The 14,404-nt window shown below is 45.2% G+C and overlaps 1 protein-coding gene across 1 annotated transcript in view; it reads left to right on the top strand.

Annotated features, from left to right (window-relative positions):
* The window catches only part of STYX (serine/threonine/tyrosine interacting protein), a 432,400-nt gene that overhangs the window by 77,180 nt on the left and 340,816 nt on the right, over positions 1-14,404 (top strand). The window lies entirely within an intron of this gene.

Genomic DNA, 14,404 nt, shown 5'->3' with positions numbered 1-14,404 from the left:
CCTGCCTTTCGAAATTTCTTTACTCTGCTTAGTTAGTAATGTCCATCTCTCCCACGTTTGAGTGCTTGGTTCCCTAAAATGTGACATCACAGATTGATTCTTTTCGGTGACCATCTATTGCCTCCTCGCTCGCACCCTCTCCTGTCATTGCTACTGTCCTTCCTCTCTCGCACATCTCTCACTAGTGCACCATCTTGTTTGTTTTATCTTATCAGTGCCTCTTTTGCTCATCTCTGTGTCACTCTTGCTAGTCTCTTGTTGCATTAGTGCCACTCTTGTGTCGTGTAGTTCCTATAAACCTATATAGGATCTGCGCGTTTAGACAACCTAGACTGTGGGCTTGGTGTCCTGGCTGATTCTAGACACCCCCACCGTGTATTTTCGCCTATATACCAGCTATCTCACAGTGCCACTGTAAACTCCTCTTACCAAGGAGAGAATAGTTCTTGGCAATTATCGAACATGACAACTCTGTCCCATCAGGGATTATGGAAACAGTACAGTACTTTTCTCTCAGTCACGCTTGTTCACTTAGTCTCAGAGAGGTACACAGAATAAAATGGTGGGGACGTTTTTCAATAAGCATTTATTGAACCAGTGTCATTCAAATGTAAAATAGGTGTGCTGAGACAACCATAAGACAGAAACAGTTATAAATGATTACAAGCACCAACCGAGTAAAAGGATGGTAGATTCCTACCATAGTGCTAAAACAATGAATACTGGCATGTATATAAATACATGTCAGTAATCGTACTCCTACGATGCAACCCTAACTAGATGTACCGATGTGTACCTAGCATGTATGTTGGTGTAAAGCCAAGAATCCCCCAAGGCTGAAGCCAACCCCATTACCTGCAGTGAGAGACTGTGGGACCCTGTCTTGGTCTCTAGATGGACACCCCGTGAGGGATGTCAGACCACTGCGAGCTGGAGTGCCTGCATGCAGGAACCTCAGCGTCTTGCGTCAGTGTGTCAGCATGGAAGTCCTTTTTCTCCTCTCTTACCTCTGCAAAGATATGGTGTTTATATATCCAAAGTGGTACCCTCAGGGGATCTACCTTGCTGTGTCATGTCGGACTGGGATGGCGGAAGGAACGACCCGTATACATAGTTATTATGCAGGAGATGGTAGTCCCGCTGAGATTCCAAGAATCCTCATGCATAATGAATGGCTCATTTTCAGAGAAAAATCCACGTCATTTAAGCAGTACCATAACTAGGTAAAAGGTCAGTACCAAGAACCATTATGTAGTGTAATGGCAGGGGAAATATAGGTGAAAGGTTACTATCGGAGCCTAAATTGGTGTACCTGTATGAAACAGAACACTTGCTGGTCTCTCATTGCATCGGTTCACACTCTTGTTCATCTCATCAGTGCTGCTCTCTTAAAACTCCTCCTAAACCTCTCTCATCGCATTTGCGCACACTCTTGTTTGTCTCCTCTCATCAGTGCCTCTCTCTGTTCTCATTGCATTGGTGCACGCTCTTGTTTGTCTCTCATCCCATCTGCGCCACCCTTGTTTGTTGAACATTACTGCAGTGCCCAATTTTAGCCCCTCACCACGTCACTGTTTATTTGACTCTACGCATATCATACCAGTGCCCACTCATGCTGGGGCTTTGTGTCATCAGTGCTGACCAACGACTGCTCTTGCTCCACATCAACATTCGTACACTCTAGTGTCTATTTCCGGGTCACCAAGCAAGTTGCCAAAATGCTTTGAAAGTGAGTCAGACATCCATGTTAGATTCACAAAGATGACACAGCATTTTGGACGTACTGTACCACTAATATTGCTAAATACATGTGTCGCATTCAAAGGACAATAAAAGGCATGAACATACATTTTAATTTGATCAAAGTTGTTACAAAATTCACTTCAGAGGGGAGAAATGATAGTATCCAGATAGTATGTCTCAGACGGGCACACTAGAAAATAAACCGCAAATTCTGAATTACATGTTTCTTATGTATCCTCCTTACCTTCTTGTCATATGGTACTTTTAAATGTAACATGGCTGGTGTACTTGCACACTTTACAGTGAGCACATCGGTTATAACCAACTTCCTCTTCTAATTAGGTGCCTTTTTTGGCATTATTAATATAGGTTTTGACTAGTTGGTTAAAAATCGCAGTCCTCTATAGGCGATCAAAGGTCTATTTCTCTCCTTGCTTCCTGTTATCAGATCTGACTGAACAACATAACCAAAAAGTCATAGGAATGTGGTGCAGCTGTCTCGCCTGGTTACTGTATATAGTCTCCATTCTTATTTCAAACCCTACCCTTTTCTAACATTTGGGACCAAATGGGAGTTTTTGGTTGCTCTCTAAAATTCAAACTTCTTTTTTCAGCTGTCTAAAGAATTCTCTCTGGACACCCTGTTTCCAGACATCTGAGAATAGCATATTTTTCTTTTCCAAATCAATCATCAGTAGTACAGTTCTGCAGTGATCTGAGACACGATCTCATCCCTCACCCAGGACGTTATCTTCATCACATAGACCAGGCTGAACCCCGCCTCCGTGCCGAACATAGTCATCGCATCCCCCAAAGGCTACAATCTAACACACCCAGGACCGAACCAACAAACACGGAGGTGGAATTGCCATCATCTACACAATCTGCTGCATTACCTCCTCAGACTCCTCAACCCGATAATGGAGCTTCTCAACTTCCAACTTCACACGGACGTGCACCACCAGAGGCACTCTCTCCTGAAGACCACCAGGACCACACTCCAGGTTCTGCACCACCATGTCTGACCTCATTGCCCCGATCGCCATAGACTTCAAGCACGTCCTCTTCTTAGAGGATCTTAACTTCCACCTCGACGACCCCAGCAACACCAACACAACCGAACTCCTGGAAAGCATGAGCAACATTGGCCACAACAACATTTCACCGACCCTCCCCACAGCACAGGACACATGCTGGACCCCATTTTCACATCCAGCGACAGTCAAATACAACCACTTCTCCCAACTCACCTGTATTAACCACTACAGAGTCCACTTCACAATCTTAGGACCTACCAACACTGGGACCATGCCCCCTCAGCTCCACGCACAGAACCTGGAAAACCATATCAGAGGATCAATGTAACAACGCTCTCAACTCCCACCTCCCTGAGACAACATCCAACCCAGAACTAACTGCGAAGAACTTCTCCCAGTGGATCACAGAATGTGCTGCCACAATCGCCCCACCAAGCCAGCCAAATCAGAAGCACCTGCCAGAAGAGTTAACTGCGAAACTGAAAGCCACCAAATGCAACTGCCGCTAACTAGAAAGGAAGTAGCGCACCAGTTAAAGAGCTAGAAAACCATACCACCTTCAGGACAGCACTCAACCAGTTCCATCACCACCTGAAAGAAACAAAGAACACCCCAGCAGACCGCATAAAAGCCAGCTCAAATTGCATCAAGGAGCTCTTCTCCATCGTGAAGGAGTTCCTCCTACCCTGCAGCCACCAAGAATGACATCACCACCTCCCAAGAACTGTGTGACACCCTGGCGAACTTTCTCCCATGACGAGATCTCCGCCATCTACAAAAACTCTGAACTCCAACCCTACCACACCAACCGCTTCAGCCTGCTCACACCCACAAACACAAAGGGGATGTGGCCTAATGGTTAAAGCGGTCGACCTAGAAGCTGGGGAATCTAGTTCGAGTCTCGGCAGGGTTGCTCAACATCCTGTGATTCTGGGCAAATCACTTAATCTCCCCGTGCCTAACAAAACAAATGTGTCTGTCTGTAACACAACTAGCACTTATGTAAATCGCTCGGATACCTTTGGGTCGAGTTCGCCCTGTATAAAACTCTCCGACACCCCCCCCAATCCCCAAAAAACTCAAACATTTGCACACCCACTCACAACTGAAGCCACAATTTCCATCATGACTCCGTGCATTCAGGAGCACCCACGGACCCCTGTCCCCACCACATCTTCAGCCTTGGGAGAAAGATGATTGGCGAAGAGCTCAAGAAAGACCTGAACACCTCCCATCACATCTGCCTTCTTCACTGAGGACTGGAAACATGCTGAAGTGAGGCCTTTCCTGAAGAAACCATGCGCTGACCTGGCAGAACCAAAGTACTAATGGCCGATCTTCTTGGTACCCTTTCCAGCAAAGGTTTTCAAGAAGGCCATCAACCAACAACTCACCAAACACCTGGAACACACAACCTCCCGGTCCCCTCTCAGTCCAGATTCTGAGCCAACCCCAGCAACGAGACCGCCCTGATCGCAGCCACAGACGACATGTGGGCCCTCCTGGACCATGGCAAAACAGTAGCCCTCATCCTTCTGCACCGGTCAGCTGCTTTAGACACCGCCTCACATCACATCCTGATCAACAGACTCCAAGACATCGGAATCCAGGTAGACGCCCTCAAATGGATCGCCTCATACCTCTCTGAAAGAACCGAGAGAATCCTTCTCCCACCATTCACCTTGGAACCCAAGAAGATCTGTGGCATCCTCCAAGGATTGTCCCTCAGTCCCACCTCCACCATTGGATTGCATGGACGCCTTGTGGTCTGGCTGAACTTGACCCATCCTCCACCCCAACAGACCAAACCCACAATTTAACCACCATCTTGGACAGCAGGCTTTCTAAGAAGAAACAGGTGAATGCAGTCTCATCCGCTTGCTTCCACATCCTACACAATCTCCACAAGCTCTTCAGGGGGCTCCCAGTCAACACCAGAAGGACTGTCACGCAGGCCTTTGTTACCAGCAGGCTGGACTATGGGAACACACTTTGTGTTGGAATCACTGCTCACTCCTCCTGAAGAGTCTACAGCCAATACAAAACTCCGCTGCAAGACTCGTCCTCAACCACCCCAAACTGACCCACATCACACTGCACCACAAGAAACTACACTGGCTCCCCATCCAGAAAAGATGCTGACCCAAGCATACAAAGCCCTACACAACGAAGAACCAGCATCAATCAACAATGGCATGTTCTTCCATCAACCAACCAGACACCTACGATCCGCCTCTCTCTTCTTCGCTTACACCCCCCGGATCCACCGAGGCAACCGTGTAGGACGCTCCTTCTCACACCTGGCAGCCAACGCTTGGAGAAACATTACCCTGCACCACCGGACCGCCTCATCGCTCCAGGAATTCTGGAAAGAGCTCGAAACCTGGCTGTTCAAATAAACAGGTCCAACAGAAAAAGATGGACGGAGCGCTGAAACCTTTCAGACACTCACCCCAGTCACAGATCTGGGTTAAATTCATCATCGTTCTTTAGCGTCACTTCGCCACCCCAGTTTGGACCCAGCCATATGCCTAACAGTCTTGACCCTGTTCCTCATGGGTACAGTCTAGCCTGAACTGCCAAGCCAGGTCTTCCCTGGACGGAAAACGAGCATCCTGGGACTGGTTTCGTGGTAACACCCCATATCAGCCAGGCTAGTTTGAATCCAGTGGCAAAGTTAGCAAGGGATCCACATATTGGCATACCCTGCCAACTTCGGGCAAACAAAGCAAACACAACCTTGACGATGCAGCTAGCTACTCCAGCATCTTGAGACCCTCTCTGGTGATTTGCCGCGCTTTATAAATCCTGATTGATTGTTATCATTTCCCTTAGCTATAAGGCGCTCCCCTATGAAGACACGCCATTTGAATGGGACTGTGTGACTGCTTTCCGCATGCAGGATACTGCTGTTCTTCTGAAGTGTGTTTTTTCCAAACTGTTATTGCTGCCTTATACCTTCAAAACCAGATATTTAATTTCAGTGTTGCTGATTTGGATGGTGATTCCAGGATTTAAATTGTGATTTCCCTCACTGATATTCTATGAAGGATATTTATAAAGCACAACGTTCATCCGAAGGTCTCTTGGCATTAACAGAAAGATGGAATGCCAGAAAGTGGAGTACCAGAAAATAGTTTGAGAACAACAAGATTTCGAGCTGTTTTCTGAAACAAACCATAGAATAAATAAATTGTGAGGCATGGGGCAAATTATTCCATCATGAATTCAGTAACTTGATACATGCCACCATTCCATATTATAAAGATATTTTCTGTAGAGCGTAGCCACAAAATGACATATGAGTAATATTGAAAACATATGAGGGAGCACAGGACCTATTCCTCCCACCAGGCAATGAATACATTTGCATAAATGGGATGAAGCCAAAACTCCATGTCAGCATGACTGACCACATGGAGTTCTAGCTTCATCCATTCTAAATGCAGGCCTGCACAGAAAAGAAGAAATAGGTTTCCGAACGATAAATTACAAAGATGGGGACAAAGCGAGTGTCAATCACTCTTCTTGTAGCTTTCTGTGCATAATTCTCTGAAACATGAATGTTATTGTTTAAGCATATCTCTTAGAAGCTTTAACTTATATTGGGTTTCTTAATAGTCTTGCTGTCTAAGTGGAAATGGAAAAGGTTACTTTAGTCAAAATACACTCATTGATGTGTCTTCATCAATGTGATCTCTTCATGGTTGCTTTTCGGTTCCTGGAGTAACCATGTAAAATCATTGATGGATCCCACACTTGGGCTCCCCAATCAAGATGAGGGAACCTTCGGATGCTCATGTGTCCTTGTCACTGGCTTCATCGGATCCATCAATTACTGCATAGTCCTGCAGAAGGCTGTAGATCATCTTATGTCATGCCATGGTCGATATCTCTGCCTTCCCTACTACATGTTAGTTTATGGAAAATTGAAGTAAATCTTTAAAGGACAACACAGGAGTCTCGAACAGTTCTGGAAGTCTCGCAGTGCATGCGTCCTTAGGAACAAACCATGTAGTCCAATGGTGATATTTATTGTGGGTATCCAGGCCCTACATTCTGTGCTTTGAGGCCCATGAAGGTCCTGAGCATTGTTGCATCCCCAGAAGAGATGGCAGGATTTCTCTTCTGCATTGCATCCCCTTAGGCATGTCTTATAGCAGTGGAGCCCTCTTGTGTGCTTCCCACGTTACTGCAAAAAGCAGATATCTCATTTCTGATCTGCCAGAAAGCGCAGCATGCCAATGCATTCCAACCTGATCCTTCACATTTGTGACATTCAAGGTAAACCAAGACACAGCCATTGTCTATCAGTGTCTGGGTTCAAAATATTGCGGGAAACTGAGTCAGTGGTGCATCACAGGGTGGTTTGGGCCAGCTGCAGGTCCACGCTGCCTACTTTTTTTTTTCTTTGAGGTCTAAGTGAGAACCTCGGTCTCTAGTTCAGGCACCCTCGGTCACATGATGTTTTCATTTCCTACCCTGGTTCTAGTTTCTGCCAGTCCATTGATCTGCGGGGACAGCCTTTGCAGTCAAGTTTTCCTGGAGTTCTTTTTCTACTTCTTTTGAGGTGTCCCTGTGTCTTCTATGTTGCCCTCTTCTGGGTTGATTGTGATTAGTAGTGCTTCTTGCAGTCGTATAAGTTCTCATTCATTTATATTGTCCTTTTCCTGCTAGTACTTGGGCAAATCTGGTCTTCTCCTCTTCCTCTGGTTAGTCTTGCTTCTATCAAAGTCCGATGTTCTTCCACCTTCTCTCCAGACTGTTGTGCCTCTTCTCCTTTTCATCTCTCTCATTCTTCCACTTTGTGCGTACATTCAGGGATTTCATCTGGCTCCACAATTCTGCCAGCTGACCTTTGGCGCCTGCTTCTTTCTACTTCATTCCTTTTTTCCTGCCTTCTTGGCTTTGCTGCTGATTCTGGTGTTGATCCAACTTCAGCCTCAGGCTCTGGCTCTTTCTAGGATTAATTGGATTGTGGTGCTGCTTCCCGCTTTGCTGGCTACATCTGGGAGGGGTTTTCCTGCTGGAGGAGGGAGGTCGGGTTGAGTGGGTTTTTCCGTTCTTGGAGCTGGTTCTACTGCAAATGCTAGTGTTTTTCCGGCGTCTCGGGTCTGGCTTGTGGTGGTGTTGTCTCTTCTGTGTCCAATTTTCATGGGGCATCCTTTTTTGGTTTGCTTAATCTTTCCTACGTCTTCTCTCAATGTGTTTTGAGGGTGTCCAACCTTGCATGGGCTGCTGGGTGCCATTGGAGTCTGGTGATTATGGTGTCCGGGGTTCCTGCTGCCGCCGCTGCACAGGTCTGCTTCCTTTCTGACTTGGGATTAGATGCATACCCCTGCTTATCTGCTTCCCAGCACACCCGTTAGCTTGGTGTTTGGATGCTTTGCAGATCCTGCAGAACTTCTCTGGGTAGTCCTTGGCTTTGTGTCCCACGGTGTTGCACTTGCTGCAGGTTAAGGGTTGATCTTGGTACCTGATCTTGCGGTTATCTGTGGCCAAGTGAAAGCTTGGCAGTGGGGGCTTCAGGCAGTAGTTTATGGCTGGTCTTGCTCCAACTCCAGGATAGCTTGCCAAGAAGTGTTACATATTCCTCTGTTGTCCAGGACTTTGATTGGTGCCTTCAAGATGGTACTTTTTTTTTCTGAGCAAGGATGAGATTGGTTTTGTCTGGGGTGTGGGGTGAAGGATGTCATCTCCACCATGATCCTTTTTTCTGTTGACGTTAGCTTTCATCTGACTTTCATGTCAAATGTGTTGCAATGGGTCTTTCTGGTCCAGAGTGAACAACTGGATGCCCTCAAGGATCAATATTCTGCTCAGGAGGAAGCATGTCGCAGTTAGAAGCTTTGAGTACTCTGGCAGGCATGTTACAAGGGTTAGGAGAGTGCAGTCCTTCACCATCAGTCCACCCAAATGCCAAGAAAAAGAGCAAAACATAGCTCAACGTTGCCTATCTGACAGTGTGGTCCTTTGGGTGGACTATTCTGTGCCCTGCTGGGCAACTGGAATCGGCACAATAACTCCCTTTCACTGTCTCTGTAGATTTCAGGAGGCCTTGTCAAGTTTTAAATGAAATTTATACTGTTCTCCTTTTATTCCCCAATTAAGTGGATGCCAAAAATAAAGCCATAGATGCTGCACTTGATCTTAGCCAAAAGGTTGAGAAACCAGCACAATCTATATTATAGCTCCACTCAAAGATTTACATTGAAGGCTGAACACACTTGAACATACAAATGACTGCAAGTACCTATTTATATGGGGATACCATCACAAATACTGCATATTACTCAAGTGATTTATTGATGTTGCATTATTGACTAATCATCGTAAACCATGTTTGACGTATTTATTTATCCTATACGAAGCAAGCACAAATAATTGGAGATACAATAGTGTATATGCACATTTTTAAGTTGAATTGAGACTATGTGAATGATGTTTCAAGAAATAGCATCTGGGGCAAGAAGGACTCCTTGTAATTACACGAGGTGGTACAGCTTGTGAGCCTTGAAGCTATTAACTTAGACTCAAGAGAAACACTTAATAACCACTTTAAGTATTGTATCTTTAAAAAAAATCCTAAGACTTGTATGCCTGACTCGAGAGAGCCATCTAGTAGCGACTCTCCAAACAAACGTTTTCTAAAATAAAATGACATTTCATTATATTTTTAGATCTGGCCTTTGAGACCGTCTCGCCAGAATATTGTTTTTCTAAAAAATACATGCATAAAATACATATAAAGATGGGCTTTTAATCATAGGGCTTCGTCCATGAGTCTATTAAATGGATATTCACAATGTGCTTTCACCAGCCACAGCATACAGCAGGAAGAAATGGGTCAGAACACTTTAACCATTGGTTCACTTCTCTTTGAGGGATTACATAAAGCAAGTGCAAACATTTTTCACTTCTGTCTAACAATAGTTCCTTTCTATTCAGTGTCAAAGCAGATTCAAATTGCTTTTGATTTCTTTTTTTTTATAAAACACTTTTAGGAAAGTGGAGTATTACTTGGTGTAGGGGACGAAACCCCAAAGATGGTCCTTAGATTCATACTAATAAATCCTTAGCTCAGTCCTGATAGTGTGGCAAAGAGCTGTCGGGCTTTATTAGAGGAACATGTGTAAGCATTTCAGTGGACCAACTTGGATGATAAGAAATCTGACACCAATTTATAAAAATAGAATTTTTTTTTTTTTTAATTTGTACACAAAAAGAAACAGAATAGCATACTTATTATCAAAGTTATATATATTTGAACCTATATAAAATCAGTGCAAAATAATAAAGTGAAAATGTAGCATTGCGGTCTGTGTAAAAACAACTAGTGACAATTGGTCATTTGCAGGTCGAGTTGCATTGTACCTGTGCAGGGTAAAGGTGATGTGGATCCCAGGACCAAGGAGCTACAGTAAGTTCAATTTTACCTGGCCCGTGGAACTCCGTTGCCGAGTTGTCCCTGGTGCTGAACGGGAGCCATGGGAGAGCTGCTTTCACTGCTGAAACTGAGCTGCAGTGAAAAAGATGAAAAAACACAACTGGCCGTTGCTAAGGTCGGGTGGCGTTTCCTCTAGGTGCAGCGTTGAATGCAGGGTTTGGTTGCCGGACTGGCACCTAACAAGCTTTGGCAGCAGTAAATGGAGCAGAAAGTAACTTCGACTTCCGGTGGCCCTGGGGAAACACAGTATCTGTCTGTCTGACTTTGTGGAACGCAGGACTACATTTCCCACAATTCACTAGACCATCTGGATTTGGGCGATCTCAAATTGCCTATTTAATATTTGGGCCGCAGGGGGAAATCCCAGAGGCTCTGCAATTTTGCGGACTCAACGCATGCACTGCCACCAGGTCCCAGGGAGCCGGTCTCTTGGTTTGTGCTCCCAAAGCGCGAGAGCAGCTCCTGTGCATGAGGTGAGAGCCCCACACACACGCCTCCTCCCCCTAAAATAATAAAACTAAATGCGACAACCCCATTTAGTCTTGGCCCACCCTGGAGTGAGGGTGGAATTAGAATAGAAAAGATGGTCCTGCCTTTCATGCCTTTAATTTTTCAATTTTGGCCCGGGGGGGGGGGCCTTTAGGACCACCCCTCAGGCCTAGGGACTCATGGTATCCATCCATACCCTGCCCCCCTCTATGATATTTCATTAATGAGTGAAGCCAAGCGGGGCTTTAGTGTATTTAAGTGGAGTCTGGTGGAATGGCGGTCTTGCAGCCATACCCCAAAGTATTTGTAACTGGAACTGTTTTCTACCAAGTTGCCTCCCAGGTGCCATTCCCCTCCATGCTGTGGCTGTGTCAAAATATTACTATTTTGATTTTTTTTTTTTCTCAGTTGACTATTTTGCCATTCAGTGTGCAGTAAAGGACCAGTGCATTCAACAGCTTTAGCAAGCCAGTTGGAGTTCAATTCAGAAACAATGTGTCATCTGCATATTGTAGCGATGTCAACAGATGTTTACCCAGTTTGGAGGGGTGGGCCAGAGAATGTGCCTCATCTAGTGATTTGCTCAGGTCCGGGATAATCCGGTTGAACAATAATAGTGTGAGACCACCCTCCTGTTAGACCTCGCCTGAGTCTGATCTCCAGGAATAGGCCCTTGTTCGTGCTGAGGCTCACGTTTGCACAGGTTTCTGAGATCAGAAGCTGCACAGCACGTAGGTGATTTGACGGGAAGTTCCACAATGCCAGTTTGTGCCACAGTAAATTCATATCCATGTTGTCATAAACTTTTGAAAAGTATATAAAACTTGTGTAAATCAACAGTTTTTTTTTTTTAATACATTTCTCAATAAGGGCGGATAGAGCCACCAGGTTATCATTCGTACATGACATAGGGCGGAAGCCTGTTTGGTTCATGGGACCAGTATTGCTTCATCCGCCCAGCATTCTAGTTCTTGTAACAGGATGCCAGCAAAAACATTTGAGTCCATGTCTTCTAGCGTGATCAAACAATAACTATCTAGGTTTGAGTAGGGGCCTCTTTTGTAGAAGGGGTGAAGAATGGACCCTAGCCAGGACTATGTTATGTTGCTCCTCTAGAGACAGTAATGAAACAGCTTTAGGAGTTGTTTGCTCTACAGGCCTGGGTCTCTCTTATAGATCGATGCTGGCAGACCATTTGGGCCCAGGGTATCCCAAGATACAAGAAAAAAAACCATGGGTGGCACATCCTTCTCTGTTCTAACAGCCAAACTATGGAACTCGTTACCCCCCCAATATAAGATCCACTAACCACCACCTTATCTTCAGAAAACTACTCAAGAATTGGCTCTTCCCCACATAAGCACCATATGCAAATAGAAATTTACAGCATATCCCTCTGTATATAAGCAGTTATTTTCATTATAGATATGTACCTATCTTTGTGTATTGCTTTGAATAAATATGTAGAATAATTATGTTGGATCTGTGTGCGGGTATTTTTGTCTTGAAAAAGCATATCCAATGCACTACCCTTTTCTCATCCTGTAACTCTTATCAATATCTTTAATCTACATATACTTACCTCCTTTATGCACCTATATACTTTCAATATATATATATACTACTATTATAAAGCAAGAACTTTGGACCTTTGAGGCGGGTAAACTCGGGAACCACAGCGCCAATCCACACACCCGATACATCATTGCAATCGTCAGGGTGTGCAGATGGACATAGGCTATATACATTTTTAAAAAAAACGTTATTTAAAAAATTGACAAAAAAAAAAAGTAGTCCCTTGCAAGTAGCGCCGGCCGCAACCTGCGTGGTGACATCAGGAGCGCGGGGAGGAGCGGCGTGCAGGAGCGGCGGACATCAGCGCGGGGAGGAGCGGCGGACATCAGCGCGGGGAGGAGCGGCAGACAGGCTGGAAGGAGCGGTGGGGAGGAGCGTGAGCGGCGGATGAGGTAGGTTATTTATTTAATTGGGGCAGAGTCCGCGCGGGTGTGGCAGCTGAATTGGGGTAGAGTCAGTGCGGGTCTGGCAGAGTCAGCGCGGGTGTGGCAGCTCAATTGGGGTAGAGTCAGTGCGGGTCTGGCAGAGTCAGTGCGGGTCTGGCAGAGTCAGCGCGGGTGTGGCAGAGTCAGCTAATAGTAGTATAGGGGAGCGGCGGATGAGAACATGAGAACATTACAAGTGAGCAAAAAACAAAAGCAAACGTTACATTAAATGAAGCAAGCGGATGAGGTAGGTTATTTATTAAGGAGCGGGGAGCGGCGGATGACAACATGAGAACATTACAAGTGAGCAAAAAACAAAAGCAAACGTTACATTAAATGAAGCAAAAGCAAAAATGACAATCGTGAGCCAAAAAAATACAAGAGCTAGCAAACGGTGCATTACAAAAGTGACAATCGTGAGCGTAGCAAACTGTGCATTACAGGAGGAAGCGTGTGCAGGTTACAAAAGCATACAAAGTAAACATAGAGGTATAATACTGCAATATATGGAGGAAGGCTCCAGGGGACCCACGGACAGCGGCGGGGGGCCTGAAGCCTAATTGCTCTCGGACAACGTCGGGACGGGCTGCTAGTATATATATATATATATATATATATATATATATATATATATATATATATATATATATATATAATCAACAGGCATTCTCTCCCAGTTTGGAGAGAAAAAGGGAGACGCACACGGTATTCAGTTTGTAGACAGCATTTTAATTCAGCAGTGTTGAGACACCTGACGCGTTTCGTTTTTCCTTAAAACTTCTTCAGAGGTGTTGTCTCAGTTCTTGTGAGCTTGCAAATGGGTTCCAGGTGATATTATTCACATTTATGCCACGCCTCTGGTGGACGCCTATTGTGGCGGTGTGCTGGGCATTATGTTACCTGGAGTCCCGTTAGTATTTTCAGTCTATTCACTCACTTTGATGCAAAAGGAGGGTGTTTTTTCCTCATTTCAGCAGATTGCCATTAACGAACTGCAGTGAAAGTTTGTTGCAGCATTGTCAGTCCCCTTCATCCGTGGTTGACTCGGCATGCTGTTTCCTGCAGTATTCAATGGTCCGCTCTCTGCTCGAGGGTCGGTTGAATCATCACTGGCATTCCTGGAACGTGCAGGTGTTCCGTTTCCAGGCTGTATACCTCCCAATTGCTTCCCAGTCTTTTATGGGACTGCGAGGGATCCAGACCTGACTCCGGTGTCAGGCGGCAGCCGTTTCCCCTGGGCTTTGGTTTGTCCAAGACAGGCAAGTTGTGGTTCACGGGCGGGGAAACTTGATGGCGCTCTTTGTGGTGGTGCGTTTTCTCGGCGACAGAACCAGTCGCTATGTATCAACAGGCATTCTCTCCCAGTTCTTCTAATTTAGCATTTCCACTGCATTACCCTATTTCTCAGCCTATACTTCACTCAATATATCTTCTAGCCCAACCTTCTAACTCATCTCAAACTTCTTTCTACTACTCTTTCCAATGCACTACCCTATGTATCACCCTATATATCTATCAATATATCCTCTACATCCACTCTCACTTATCCCAAACCCCATACCACTTCTATGATCCCCAAAATAACCCTTTCTAGACTCTCTCCTACTCTACCCCTCCTTGCATCATCTGACACCTCTTTTACTATATCGATTCCCCCAAAACAAACCTTTCTATTTTTTTAAACATAA

Source organism: Lissotriton helveticus, chromosome 9 (assembly GCF_964261635.1).
Source record: "Lissotriton helveticus chromosome 9, aLisHel1.1, whole genome shotgun sequence".
NCBI classification, from domain to species: Eukaryota; Metazoa; Chordata; class Amphibia; order Caudata; family Salamandridae; genus Lissotriton; species Lissotriton helveticus.
The sequence above is the reverse complement of the archived record's forward strand: the minus strand, read 5'-3'. Positions and strand labels throughout refer to the sequence as shown.